The sequence below is a fragment of the Anoplolepis gracilipes genome, chromosome 7 (assembly GCF_047496725.1).
Source record: "Anoplolepis gracilipes chromosome 7, ASM4749672v1, whole genome shotgun sequence".
NCBI lineage: Eukaryota > Metazoa > Arthropoda > Insecta > Hymenoptera > Formicidae > Anoplolepis > Anoplolepis gracilipes.
Window position 1 is genome coordinate 10,004,214 of NC_132976.1, and position 12,966 is coordinate 10,017,179.

Sequence of the window (12,966 nt, forward strand, 5' to 3'; positions counted from 1 at the left end):
ATCATGCTAAAAAGGAGATAAAACAGGTAACGCAAGATAATGAAAACTTGTCCGCGCGAAGTCGTAAATACGTTTCAGAAAACGAAAACCATGACGAGTTAACGCGAGTTGTTAATTAAAAGTTCTCTTTACCTCGAATATTGTTGCGATAAAAATCTTGAAGAACATATTTCAGAGCTGTATGTTTTTCAATAATTAAAGCGTAAAATTGCCAAATTATCTTCAATTTATTAAAGTTTTATGTACTGGTATCTTTTTTCAGTTTTTAATACTTAATGATATTCTTGGACAAATTTCATTTGTAATGATATTTAAATTATTGCGGTTTTTGTACTAAATATAAATTTCTAGATGTATAGCATTTAATAGGTGATATTAATTTAAGATTTATTTATTCCTTATTTTATTTATGTTAAAAATGAAGAGAAATATATTATAAAAGAATATACATATATATAATTAAAGATTTAAAATCTTATTTTTTCTCTGATAAAATTAATAATGCGATGATTTTTTATTCATAATATATAAAAAATAAATTATTTAATTAATATAATTTAATAAGTATATCCGCTAAATCGACAGAATCTATTATAATATGTTTTCTAATAGCTCCTTTAAAAATTCGTGAAAGTATCGCCAATGTGTTTCCGGCTTCCTTTCGTCGCATTAATCGGCTGTTACGTTGGGCCCTATAAATGACACTATATTCGGTATAAAGTAGCGCGAGGTAGTCGTGAATTCTTTTCGGGTTCGCGGTGACACGTATACGGCTTTCCACGACCAACAAATAGACGTCGATCGACATTTCCATCGGCCGTGACATTTTTTTGCCGCTGGGACCACCGTGGGCATGGGTGGTCCCACCTTCCCAGCCTTCTCCGCGGGGTTCTTCGGAGGTTCCTCGTCGACCGTATGTCGTGATCATGTGCGAGCGGACGGCGGTTTTGTCCTTCTCGCGCGCGTTCGTTATAATTTTATGCCGGGCGCAAGACGAAGGGGTAGACGGAGGGCGAGGGTTAAGGGTGCCTGTTACAGCGCGGAGAATCGTTTAGTTTGGAAGATTATGGGACATCGCGGCGTGCGGTAGGATTGGCGAAGAGAGATTTTATCCCACCTTTAAGCGAGGGCAACAAATGCCGTGGCACGTTCGATCAACCGACCGACGTCTCACGTCGCACGTCGCACGTCGTGCCGCGTCCGCTCGTCGACCGGCGACTTTGTCGCAAAATTTGCATTTCCAGAGATGATAACCAGATTTTATTATCGAATATAATGCTAAAGACTAACCGCAGAGAGTAAGGCTCGCGTTTCACACCGCAGGGAAATACACATTGCATCTTCATTTATCTAACACACGATTGCGCGAGCAACTATGTAAGCTAGCCATATAATTAAGCTTCAGAGAGTAATTTGCATTATCTTACTACACGGCATTAAGATGATACGGCAGGAGTCAGAGAGCTAGATTATCATTTAATTCAACTTAATGATACTCATAATAGCCAAGTGTATAAGTACAACCACGCTCTTCGACGAAGAGCACATCGTCGCGGGGATAATAAATTTTACGCCAACGTCGCTTCCCAGACTAACGAACTTTCATTCGTTAACATTCAACTTAATTAAACGGCATGTCACTACGAGCGGCATCGCGCAAGAAACGCAGGAGAGAAGCTTGACAAACGTGCTGTTCCACGAAGTTCTCGGTTAAAGGAAAGGAATCGAGTCTCCGGATCGAATCTCTCGTCGAGGAAGATGCTCCGCGGTAGGGGAGGAAAAAAGACGCGTTGGCATTTTTGAGAATTCGAGTACTAAATAAAACATCACTTGGCGATCCTCCGCTTATCTCTCTCCCTCTCCTCCTCTCACCCCCTCTTCTTCCCCAATCTTCTTATCCCGCTTTTCGCCGCGAGGGGCCCGTCGTTAGTACGTTCGACATGTATACGTCTCGCGCACACAATCTGGTTTCCGTGGTACCTTATTCCTGTCCTACCCGTCCGTCGTACGTCGTCCTTGTCGTCGTCGTGATCTTCTTCGTCGTCGTTGGCCGCCATCGCATCGTCTTTCCGTGCCGGTGATAGAGAAGCAAACCGCAAGGGCGTCCATCACTGTCGTCGGCTACGACCAGGGCGACAACACGCGGTCCTCGCCGACGAGAAAAATCCGAGGCGAACGAAGGAGAGGAGAAGGAAGGAAAGGACGCGAAAGAGAACTTGCCATCAGGGAAGAAACGAAGGGAAGGGCGGCGATCTCGCGAGATGTGCCTTGCATTCCGCGATCTTGTTCCGCCTTGTGTTTACAGAAGTAAATGCGAGCACACGTATACGCATCGGGACATGAATCGAATATTGCGACACGCGCTTCGCGAAAGAGCTTTGAGGGTTGTTGGACGGACGCAATAATTACCACTTGTACGAAATGATAACGTTGGAACAATCGATAGAATAAATACGCCAACGCGCGACAAGGACTAGACGATTTTACGTAATGAAGGATTTAAAACTTTCTTTTTACAATTTTTTTTTTTTTTTATAAAAACAGATTAGTTTAAAAATTATCGATATCTTAATTTAAAAAAGATCGGATAGCATTTGTCGAAATAATTTAAGCCTTTGAAAAATATCAAATTATAATTAAATCTATTAGTTTCGAATTATATACCAATGTTTAATCAGTTACGACATAATAATGATGTTTCATACATATTAACAATAATGTTACATCAGTAACGACAGTACGTACAGTACAGATAATATCGCACGTGCGACTTTTTTGTCATGAGAACGATATATACATAATTTATTTCATTTCCACGCTTCACAGAATAATCATTGTAAAATATCGAGTGCAAATGTACAACAAATGACCGGTTATCCTTCCCTTACGGCTTCCTTTCCATCTTACATTGATAGGATCTATCGATCGAACACAAAGTATAATGCCCATTTAGATCGACGGTTTGCTTCTACCTGATATAACATCGCGTCATGGCAAAAATAGTCGCGTGAGATGGGTCGAATCGATATCGGAAAAGATATCACGCGTGGATCCGTCTTGGTCTGATTTGAATAACAAAACGTTACGCGTCTGTCCGATGGATCGTGTATCTCGGAAAGGAAGTATGCGGTCTCGTTGAAATTTAGAGAAATTGTAAAGTAAAAATTTAAAATTTACTAATATTAAGTCTCGTTTTTTTTTTTTTTTTTTCTTTTTTATATAAATGTAAAATAATATTCTTTAACAAATTATTTTTTTTTTTTAACGTAATTACGCAAAAAGAACGATCACGACTTTTTAAGAATTCATTATTTAAACACGTGCAAATATTTTGGTGTAAGTAAAAATTCTTAACTTTTGATACATTATTTTTTTATCGAAAACAATATTTAAGAATGCTATAATCCTTGCATTTTGTAATAAACAGAGACAACTGCCAAAAATGTTCAATGTACATATATGCGTAAGAAAGATTTTGAAGTTAAATAGAATCTCTCCTTTTCTCTACATAAGATCTTATTATTACATAGAGGACAACGTACTTACACAATGCACATGGTGTATTTTTTATAAAGTAACTAATCTTTTAAAAAATTATTGCTCACAATAATATTTTTATTTGTTTTTTAAGCAAATATATATTTAATTTAAAAATTATGTATAATTCCCAAAAAAGAAAATTATTTCGGTATAAACCTTTATAAAATAAAACTAAATGCAAATGAAACTAAAATTTACATAAATAATTTAGTAAGTTTTAAAAATATTAAATTTCTATTTAATATTAACTCTATACATATGTTAAACTATATTCTAAGAGAGATTTTATTTTTCGAAATATTGAAAAAATATATGCAGTAAAATACCTCTAATAAAATATATATCAACATTTTTTATGTCTGTAATTATTTTAATTATTTATGTAAATTTTAGTTTATTTGCATTTTTATTATTTTAGTTTTATTTTATAAAGGTTTATATCTAAATAATTTTTTTTTTTTGAGGACTACACTTTTTAAATATTATTAATATTATATTATAAAGTTTAATATATTAATTATTTTTATTGTAATATAAACTCTTTCGATATTTCTATCACGGACATAAACGATCCACTAATTTGAGTGACAAGTGACATATAAACTAAAAATATATTATATAAATATGTAAGAAGTCCGACTGTGTGTGTGTATTATAGGTTATAAATAACTGACCTCATGGTTGTCCCGCCGATGCCTCCCTGGGCCTTCTCCTTTTCTCTTGCTTGTCCTTGGCTGCTCCTCCGACACTCATTACAATCACTCGCGGAAACACAATAATTATTGTCCCCATTGATTAAAATACGAGAATCGCGCGGCACTTTGCACAGCATTCCCGACTGCCGACGTTTAACCGCAGCTAGCATTTTATTATTTTGCGACGAGAGAACAACTCGAAGCTAAGTATATAAAACCGACGTCGTACTCAAATTGCGCTATCAACTTCGCACGTCACTAGCCGCGACATCTCTCGACAATGAATAATAGATAAGTGTCGCTTTAAAATTAAAGCGATAGATGGATTCACATATGCAATCATTGTAAAGTATATTGTCACAAATTACTGTACGATTAAATGCAATACTAACGTTGAAACTTTATTATTTGATTTGACATATATTAATATGTAGAGTAAGATACGAATGTACTGGTGCTAATTAAATGCGTAGCAAAATAGCAGTTGTTAAATACGCATCGTGTACGTAGTATATCGATCATTTAAGAATAATAGCTTGATTTTTCACGAGATTTATATGCTTGAATCGATCAGTATCAATCAAATATATAACCAAAATTCTGGATGCACACACAATACATTTCGAGAATATAAAAATGGGTTATGTTAGATACGCATCACGTAATATATCGATCACTTTAATAACAAGAGGATCTATATTTTTTACGGCATTTATATGCTCGAATCAATCAGAAAATATATAAATCAAGATTCCGCATGCACGTATGATACATTTCAAGAATATCAATCTCGTGAGAAATATACCTGCTGTTATTAAATGATCGATATATATTACGAGCTGCGTAACATAACCTACCTAGTATAACCTTGTATATATGACGCATGAAACTAATACAAATACGCTATATCCAGCTCAGTATATAATACGTATCAATCGTATAATAAAATGTCAACATTTATATATCATTAGTTTATTAAAACGTATTTTATTCGATTGGAATTTAAGAGCGCCATCACCTGCCGTCCTATCTGCGCGAGCGACGCCGTGCGAATGACGTACAAGGACGAAGCTGCCGAGCTGCCGAGCTGCCGAGCTGCCGAGCTCCCGAGTGTAAACAAGCCACGTAAAGCATGAACAATAACACCAACGACGCAGGATCGAGCGAGTTGAATATTTGTGAAAGTAAAAAAAAACCGACAAACATACGGCGTTCGGCGGCGTATCTCACCTTATTATTTATACTCGATACTCGGTGACTTTGTCATCATTCTGACGACGGCACTCGAGCGGATAGGACGGTAGGTGATGAGCGCTTAGATTGTGATCGAATAAAATACACGGTTTAATAAATTAATGATATATAAATATTGAAATTTTACTATTCGACTATATATATAGTATATACACATACGGAATTCTATTTATATAAATATTCCTAAAATTAAATTAATGTGTCGCAATATAATAATAAGTCATACGTCGCGTAATGTATCGATTGTTTGATAATGATAATTTAAATGACGTTATATAATATTTCACAGGATTTATATACTACGAAATAAATTGCGCAATATAAAATTTTAATTGTACATTTTCTGATACACATATGTGTGTGATATATATGTATATTTATTTTTGACAATAATTCAAATTATTTTTAATTTTAATTCATTCGCGTACATTATTTATTACTGCATTTAATGACGCTGCCAGTATGAAACGAAACTAGCCACGCAATTTTCAGGCCGCAAGTAGCTTCATGTTATTTTCTCATTATAAAATAATAAAATGCACATCATAATTTAACGTCGAGATTAATGTACGCGACGTCTTCTCGTTATTCAAGTCACATTTAAATCCTATAATCATTCGTGTATTATTCGTAATTTCAATCTGAAAAAATGACAAATAAATTATATCTAAATTGATGAAAAATTGAATGTATGTATAACATTACTGTATAATAGAAAGCATTTATTTTTGACATTCAAAGAACCAGAATATTTCTCGTGTATTAATCTATAAGACGTTAAATATTTCGTGGCGGTAACAGAAATAATATACACGGCGTTCGGTGGCGTATCTCGCGCTATTGTTTACGTTAACATTTACCCTTGACTCGGTCGCTTCGTCGGTTATTCGGACGGCGACACGTAAGTAGGTAATGACGCGTTTAGATTTCGATCGAATAAATCACGTAAGGTTCGCGTTTTAACAAATCAATGATTTAAAGACATTGAAACTTTACTATCCGATTGATACGTGTTACATTTCGAGTTGAATACGAGTGTACTTGTAGTAATTGAATCGTGTCGCAACATAATAAGATTATGCGTTAGATTATGCGTTGCATAATGTATCGTTTAACAGCGATTAGTACATTTCTCTCGAGATTTATATCTTTAAAATGCATCGTGCATACAGAACTTTGATTATGTATCTTCTGATTGATTCGAGCATAAATAAACCTATTTCTTAAATGATCGATATATTACGCGATGCATACTTGACTGTTATTTTGCGATACATTTAATTAGTATCTTATTTTACATATTAATAAGTCAATCAAAAATAAAGTTTCAACGTTTATACTATTCAATCATACAGTGATTTGTGAAAATGTGTACCTTATATGATTATACATGTGAATCTACATATATCTAGCTTTAATGATAGTCACATATATACGTTTTATCATACAAGATAATTTTTCTAAAATAAATTACTTTTACCTACTATTTATTGGCGAGAGATGTCGCGAGTAGTGCGTAAAGTTGATCGCGTCATTTTCGAGTACCGAGCCGGTCAAGCTTTCTTCTCGTTGCACAATAGTCGCGTGTCACGTGTCACGATTAATTTCGGGGGTGTCGTGCAAATTATTGTGTTTTCGCGAGTGAGTGCAATGAGTGCCAGAGGAACAGCAACCAAGGACGAGCAAAAGAGAGGAGGAGGAGGCCTGGGGAGGCATCGGGCATCGGCGGAACAACCGTAAGGTGAGTGATTTGTATAACCTATAATATTTGTAAAATTAATATAACAGTCGGACCTCTTATCCTACGACCCTCTTATCCTAAAACACGACAAAAAAATCCTCTCATGCTACGACCGCGAAAGGGGAATTATACCCCCACTCTCAAATTTTTGTCGTAGGATCAGAGATTTAAGGGGAAGATTCCGGACCGAAAATGTCGTAGAATAAGAGGTCCGACTGTATAATATTTTTAACTTATATTATTTGTTACTTACGTAAAATTAATGGGTTGTTTATGTCCGCGCTAATTCAGTTTATATTATTATATAATATAATAAATATTAAATTATATTCTAAAAAGAGATTTTATTTTTTAAGTGTCTGTAAATATATATTCAATAAGATGCCTATATTAAAAATGTATATCATCATTTTTTTGTTTAATATTTATGGTTACTTAAATTATTTGTGTAAATTTTAGTTTCATATATTTTATAAAAGTTTATATCTAAAAATTTTTTTTCCGAAATTTTAGTTAAAGCTGAAAGGAAAAATTGTATTGCGCGCAATAGTTATTTTTTTTTTTTAAATAATAATTATTTTGGACGTTCTGTGTTCTATATATAATTTGGATATTTTTGTGTTTACAGATTGGCATCATATAAATATTACAACTCCGCTGTTGCGCATCGTATCGGTGAGTAAATCATTGTTTATTTATTTTTTTTTAATCTATGTATAATGGGTCACAAATAATATAATAAAAACTGATCAGTTCTTAGGCATAGAGATTCTATAGCGCACAATTTCTACATGTACATATAATTATAATAATTAAGAAATATTTCCATTTAATTTATAATAATATAAATTTTTATTTTATATAATAATAATAGATTTTTATTTTAATTATAAAAATTATAGAATAATTATAAAATATTTCTATGAAGTAGTTGATATAAAAATATTTGATGTAGCCTTCAAGTAAGCATAACTTAAGTAAGATTTTATATCAAAAAGTTTTACAATTATTTGATAAAATCTAATGAAGAATGGATGTAAATTCCATTGCATTAATTGTAATTATTGAGTATTACTAAGATTCAGATTTGAATCTAAATTATTTAAAGTATTTATTATGTTTGAACAAGTTAATAATTGTGTGATTTTAATATATAATAATTTGAAAGCTGATATAAATGGAACATTTTTAATTCCTACTATTTTGTCGTATTGTCGAAAGAATTTATAATACATTTTACTCTTTTTTCCTTTTTTTTTTAGTTAAATAAGCATTGCATTTTAATTATAATTTACGACAAATTATCAATTTATCTAGATCTATATTTACATAATTAACGCATATTTAATCTTAAATATTCAATATAAATACAAGTCTTGGTGTTGAACGATATAAAGTGGTTGGAAGTGATTTAAGGTAAATGTGGGTAACAAGTACATGAGCGGGGCATCACCATGGGAACCAATATCGATTGTCGAGAGAGGCAAACGGCACCGATAAATGTCGGGTGCGGAAATCGTGCTTTTTTCATTTTTCAATCTCTCTTTAAAAAAGCAATATCAAGTAATCCAATCCGTCCCGAGCGTTACTCCGATCCAATTACGCGTTGACGCGTGCTCGTACTGAACGTTTTTTTTTTTTCAAGCCGAGATAAAGCAGATTCTCGAGCAGAAACTTCTCCCATGAAATCGATCGCCTTTGATCTTGCTATTTGTTTGTAATTCGCGATCAACAAATGTTTATTATGTTTAATTAATCGTCTACCGTGCGAATCGTAAACTGGAAAATACATGAAATGTAAATATATTTTTCTTGAATATACAGACATATATCAGTTATATATGTATATAGTTGAAGTATACATATACTTTGGACAATCATGGAGCAGTATTTACGTTTGCACTCTTTATCGTGCACCCTCCTGCAATTGTATATTCAAATCAAGTATGAAAGTAAAGAGCGAGAGGCATGATATTATCACTCGTGCCATATAATAGCAAACCAATTACGACGAACGTACTCCCTTAATTTTGCGATCGTCAAATTGAATAAGAGCAGATTCTTGATAACGGCGGCGGATCGTTCATCCATCGCGACGCTTGAATTTCATTGTCATAAAAAAGGGAGGAAAGCCCGATTCATTATGTTTCCACGTAAGACCTTCGCCCCGCGCTCTCAGGAAATCAATTCAACGCTCGGAATAAAAGATAAGGCGAGAGGGCAGGCACTGGGCTAATGTATCAATCATTCTGTTTGCGTAACCTCTGACACGCGTTCGTCGACGCAACACCCATGTTTGTTGTTGTATAAGAAACAGGCGTGCGCGCGCGAAACACCGGAAGGACCTGTGTTGTAAGCATAGCCATACTAACCCTGTGGAATCAATAAGCCTATGCTCCTCTCGCGCCCTCCCTCCGACCCTTGGTGGTTCTCTCTCCTCGTTTGACCCTCCCTTAACCCCTCTTAGTCTCCCCCGCGTCTCCTCCGACGTCCCATCTTTCTGCGCCTCCCCGCGCCTTTTCAAACCAAATCGTTTCCTCTTTCCCCGTGGCCGTCCTTCCACTCCATCGCTTCCACGATAGTCGAATCAGTTTCTTCGTCCTTTCGTCCCTTCTCGCCCTCTCACGAGTCCACGTCGCGACCCTTCGACACTTTCATGGCTGACGGCGGCTTTCCGGATACTTTTCAGAAGGGGAACGAAACGTGTATCTGCGTGAAAACGATTCCTGAGAAATTCCGCACCGCTATCAAAATTCGCATTACTGATCCGATAAGCGCTTTACCGATTCAAATAATTACTGAATTTTTGAAATTCATTGAATTTTTTAGTAGTCTTAAATATCTTTAACGTATATAAAAAAATATTTGAATCCATCTTGAATTTGGTTGTATTAGGTATTGACTTTTAAGATACATATATGCGATTAAATTTTTAGTAATTCAAGAGAAGAAATATATGATTGATATTTATTTTACATATTTTTTTACTTATTGACTTATTTTTATCGAACTTGAGTCGAACCAAGTCGAAATTTTGCTCCTATTTTCAATCTTTATTTTCTGTGAAAGATTTTGAATCTTTATTCATATCAAAATTACATTACATTGAGTTTCTACTTTGTACCTCAAATAGGCAGTAAATAAACAGTTTTCCATTTAGAGATTTAAAAGCTTTCGGTAAAACTGTAGATTAAGTAAATTCAAAACAAAATGTTCTATTTAAAGCAATAAAGATGTTAGATTAAATATCGAGATGAAAAAGGAGAAAAAAATGTCAACTCGAGACGTCATCAGAACATTAAATGTATAATATTTACGGAAGTATATAGAAAGGCTAGCACACAGAGAGAAACAAAAGGCAAAGATTGCATCGAACAGTAAAGTTCCGGTGGGCTCGGCGAGATTGGACGCGATGCGAATTATCGTTCATCTCTTGCTCGTAATGAGGCAACGGAAGCGAGCGCGCGATGCGTAGATCGTTCAATCTTGGCGAAAGCGCGGGAGTGCCGTCGAAAAAGCGCACTAAGAACGTTCACGGACGCGGACCGATCGGATGGACCGATACGGCGGAATGTATTTTCGTTTGGTTCGATTCCTCTGGGTCGAGTCGCGCTCTCCATTCATTAAGGCGCGTTTCCCCATCCGGGCTTATCGGATCTTTCCTGCCGCGACGAAGGCGCTTTCGCTCCGGCCGCGCTCAGGTGTTACGGTTCACGTTTAATTAGCAGCAACGCGGTGGAATGAATAAGTTAATTAAATAGCATTGGCGGGACGCCAGGTGAGACGCCCGGAAAAAAGGAAACGCGTGGCATCGCGCCGCGCGAAATCTCGAGGAAATTTGTAGTTTAGAATCAAGCGCCTCTTAATCTTCGCGTCGCGAGCGAGATCTCTCTACCAGATGCACGAACTCGCGCACGCGATTACACTCGCGATATTTATCACACTAGCAAATTAGTATTTTTCTTTCTGATTGTCGGATAATATTCTTCGTTATTTCGTATTGTCGACGACATTATCAAATAATTCTGCGTGAAAGGTAGAAACAATTTTCTTGAATTTAATAATTGTGTTATGCTGGGCGAGAAATTCGATTAAAATATTCGCTTTTAAATGGAATCATCATATATATTATCATTCAGAAGGAGTGAACAATTACTCCGATGGGCTTTTAAGTTATAAATATAGCATTGCAAATTTCATTAAAAAATTTAGTTAGTGTTTCAATTGTTGTTGTTTCAATTAGTAATAATTTTAAAATTTTTAAAATGTGTTTTATATATTATAATATTATATATATATATATATATATATGAGATAAATTTACAATAATATATTTCGAACTTTTTGTGTCACTGCTTTAATGATTTTGTTACCGATTCAGTTGAAGAGAGCTAAAAGACTGCATAATAATATCTGGATGCACAATGTAAAGACTTGATTTACGCCGCCAAGGATACAATATATATGTATAAGTAAGTGCACAATAGAAATGATCTTGAGTTATGTATCTCTGGAATCCGTAAAATTACGTTCATGGATTTGTCAAATCATGGCTTTAGGGAAACGTCAGCGCAATATAAATATAAATATAAATATCGCGATAAAACGTTCATACGTTACGAGATTATCGCGAATAAATCTTGCGGGAAAAATGTATTTTATTTCTCGTCGTGCCGAGATTTCTCGAATCGTCGCGTTGCGATGATGCGATCGCTTTACGATTTCCTCCCACAGATCGTCTCCGCGAAACGCGGCGCGTTTTCTGCACGCCCTCACGTGTGTGATCGCTCTCGCGTGACTCCCTTCTCCGTCTTCCTCACGCTCTCTCAGTCCTCCCTCCCCCCTTCCCCGCCTTTCCCTCGCACCTCACTCATTATTGCCCTCTGCCTCCGTCGTTTGCCCACGTACCGATCGAAATAACGAGCGAACGACCGCGCACCGATCGTAACCCTGCAGTCAAGTGTGCGATATAACGTGTCCGATCTTTCGTATATAGCCATGTCTGTGGAAACGGCGTCACGAAAATGCGCACAAATGCGCCGGCGAGGAAACATGGCGGAATTAATTGCGTATTACGGCCGGCCTTTGCGCGAACCTGCACTTACGGTTGATCGAGACGCTCGCGAACTGCGTCCGGCGAACTGTATTAACGACGCCGAGAATACACGTCTTTATGACAGAAAATTCCGCAATTTTTCTCTCTCTTATCTGGCTATATCGGCCAGAGAAGATGTTATGTTTTTACCTGAAAATTCATCGGGAGAATTCTACGGATTTAACAAATCAGATAGTACAACGTATATATCTCACAATCTCAGAGTTTGTTGTTGTATTGCATTAGTCTTGATTCCACGCATTAATTATCTTACTTTATTGAAAATATTATTAAAGAAGAATAATATTAAAAACATTATTAAACATTATAAGAATATTAAGATATAAGAATATAATTAAAAAATTATTAAATTTATGAAAATATATTATTAAATATTACTAAAATGAAGATAATTATACGAATCATTAGACTATTTTAATATGTAATCTATTATACATATATATAAAATTTAGATCAAAAAGACTTATTTTATATTTTTCTGTCGTTACAGAGGCGATATTTTCTATTATGGATAATAAGTTGACACGAATTATATAAGGAATTTGTAATATGGATTTATAAAAACTGATTGGATCTGTCATTATGCAATACAGATACACAAACGGATATACGCGCTATTA

At 35.2% G+C, this 12,966-nt stretch overlaps 2 long non-coding RNA genes across 2 annotated transcripts in view; one reads left to right on the forward strand and one right to left on the reverse strand.

The window, feature by feature from the left end:
- LOC140668214 (uncharacterized) overlaps positions 1 to 4,535 on the reverse strand; it is a 77,229-nt gene extending 72,694 nt beyond the window's left edge. Inside the window, exon 1 of the long non-coding RNA XR_012047139.1 lies at positions 4,215 to 4,535. This is a non-coding gene — a long non-coding RNA (uncharacterized lncRNA). The remainder of the gene's footprint in view (positions 1 to 4,214) is intronic.
- A 1,326-nt stretch (positions 4,536 to 5,861) lies between these two features.
- The window catches only part of LOC140668215 (uncharacterized), a 240,807-nt gene continuing 233,702 nt past the window's right edge, over positions 5,862 to 12,966 (forward strand). The window contains exons 1-2 of the long non-coding RNA XR_012047140.1: positions 5,862 to 7,230; positions 7,859 to 7,905. This is a non-coding gene — a long non-coding RNA (uncharacterized lncRNA). The remainder of the gene's footprint in view (positions 7,231 to 7,858; positions 7,906 to 12,966) is intronic.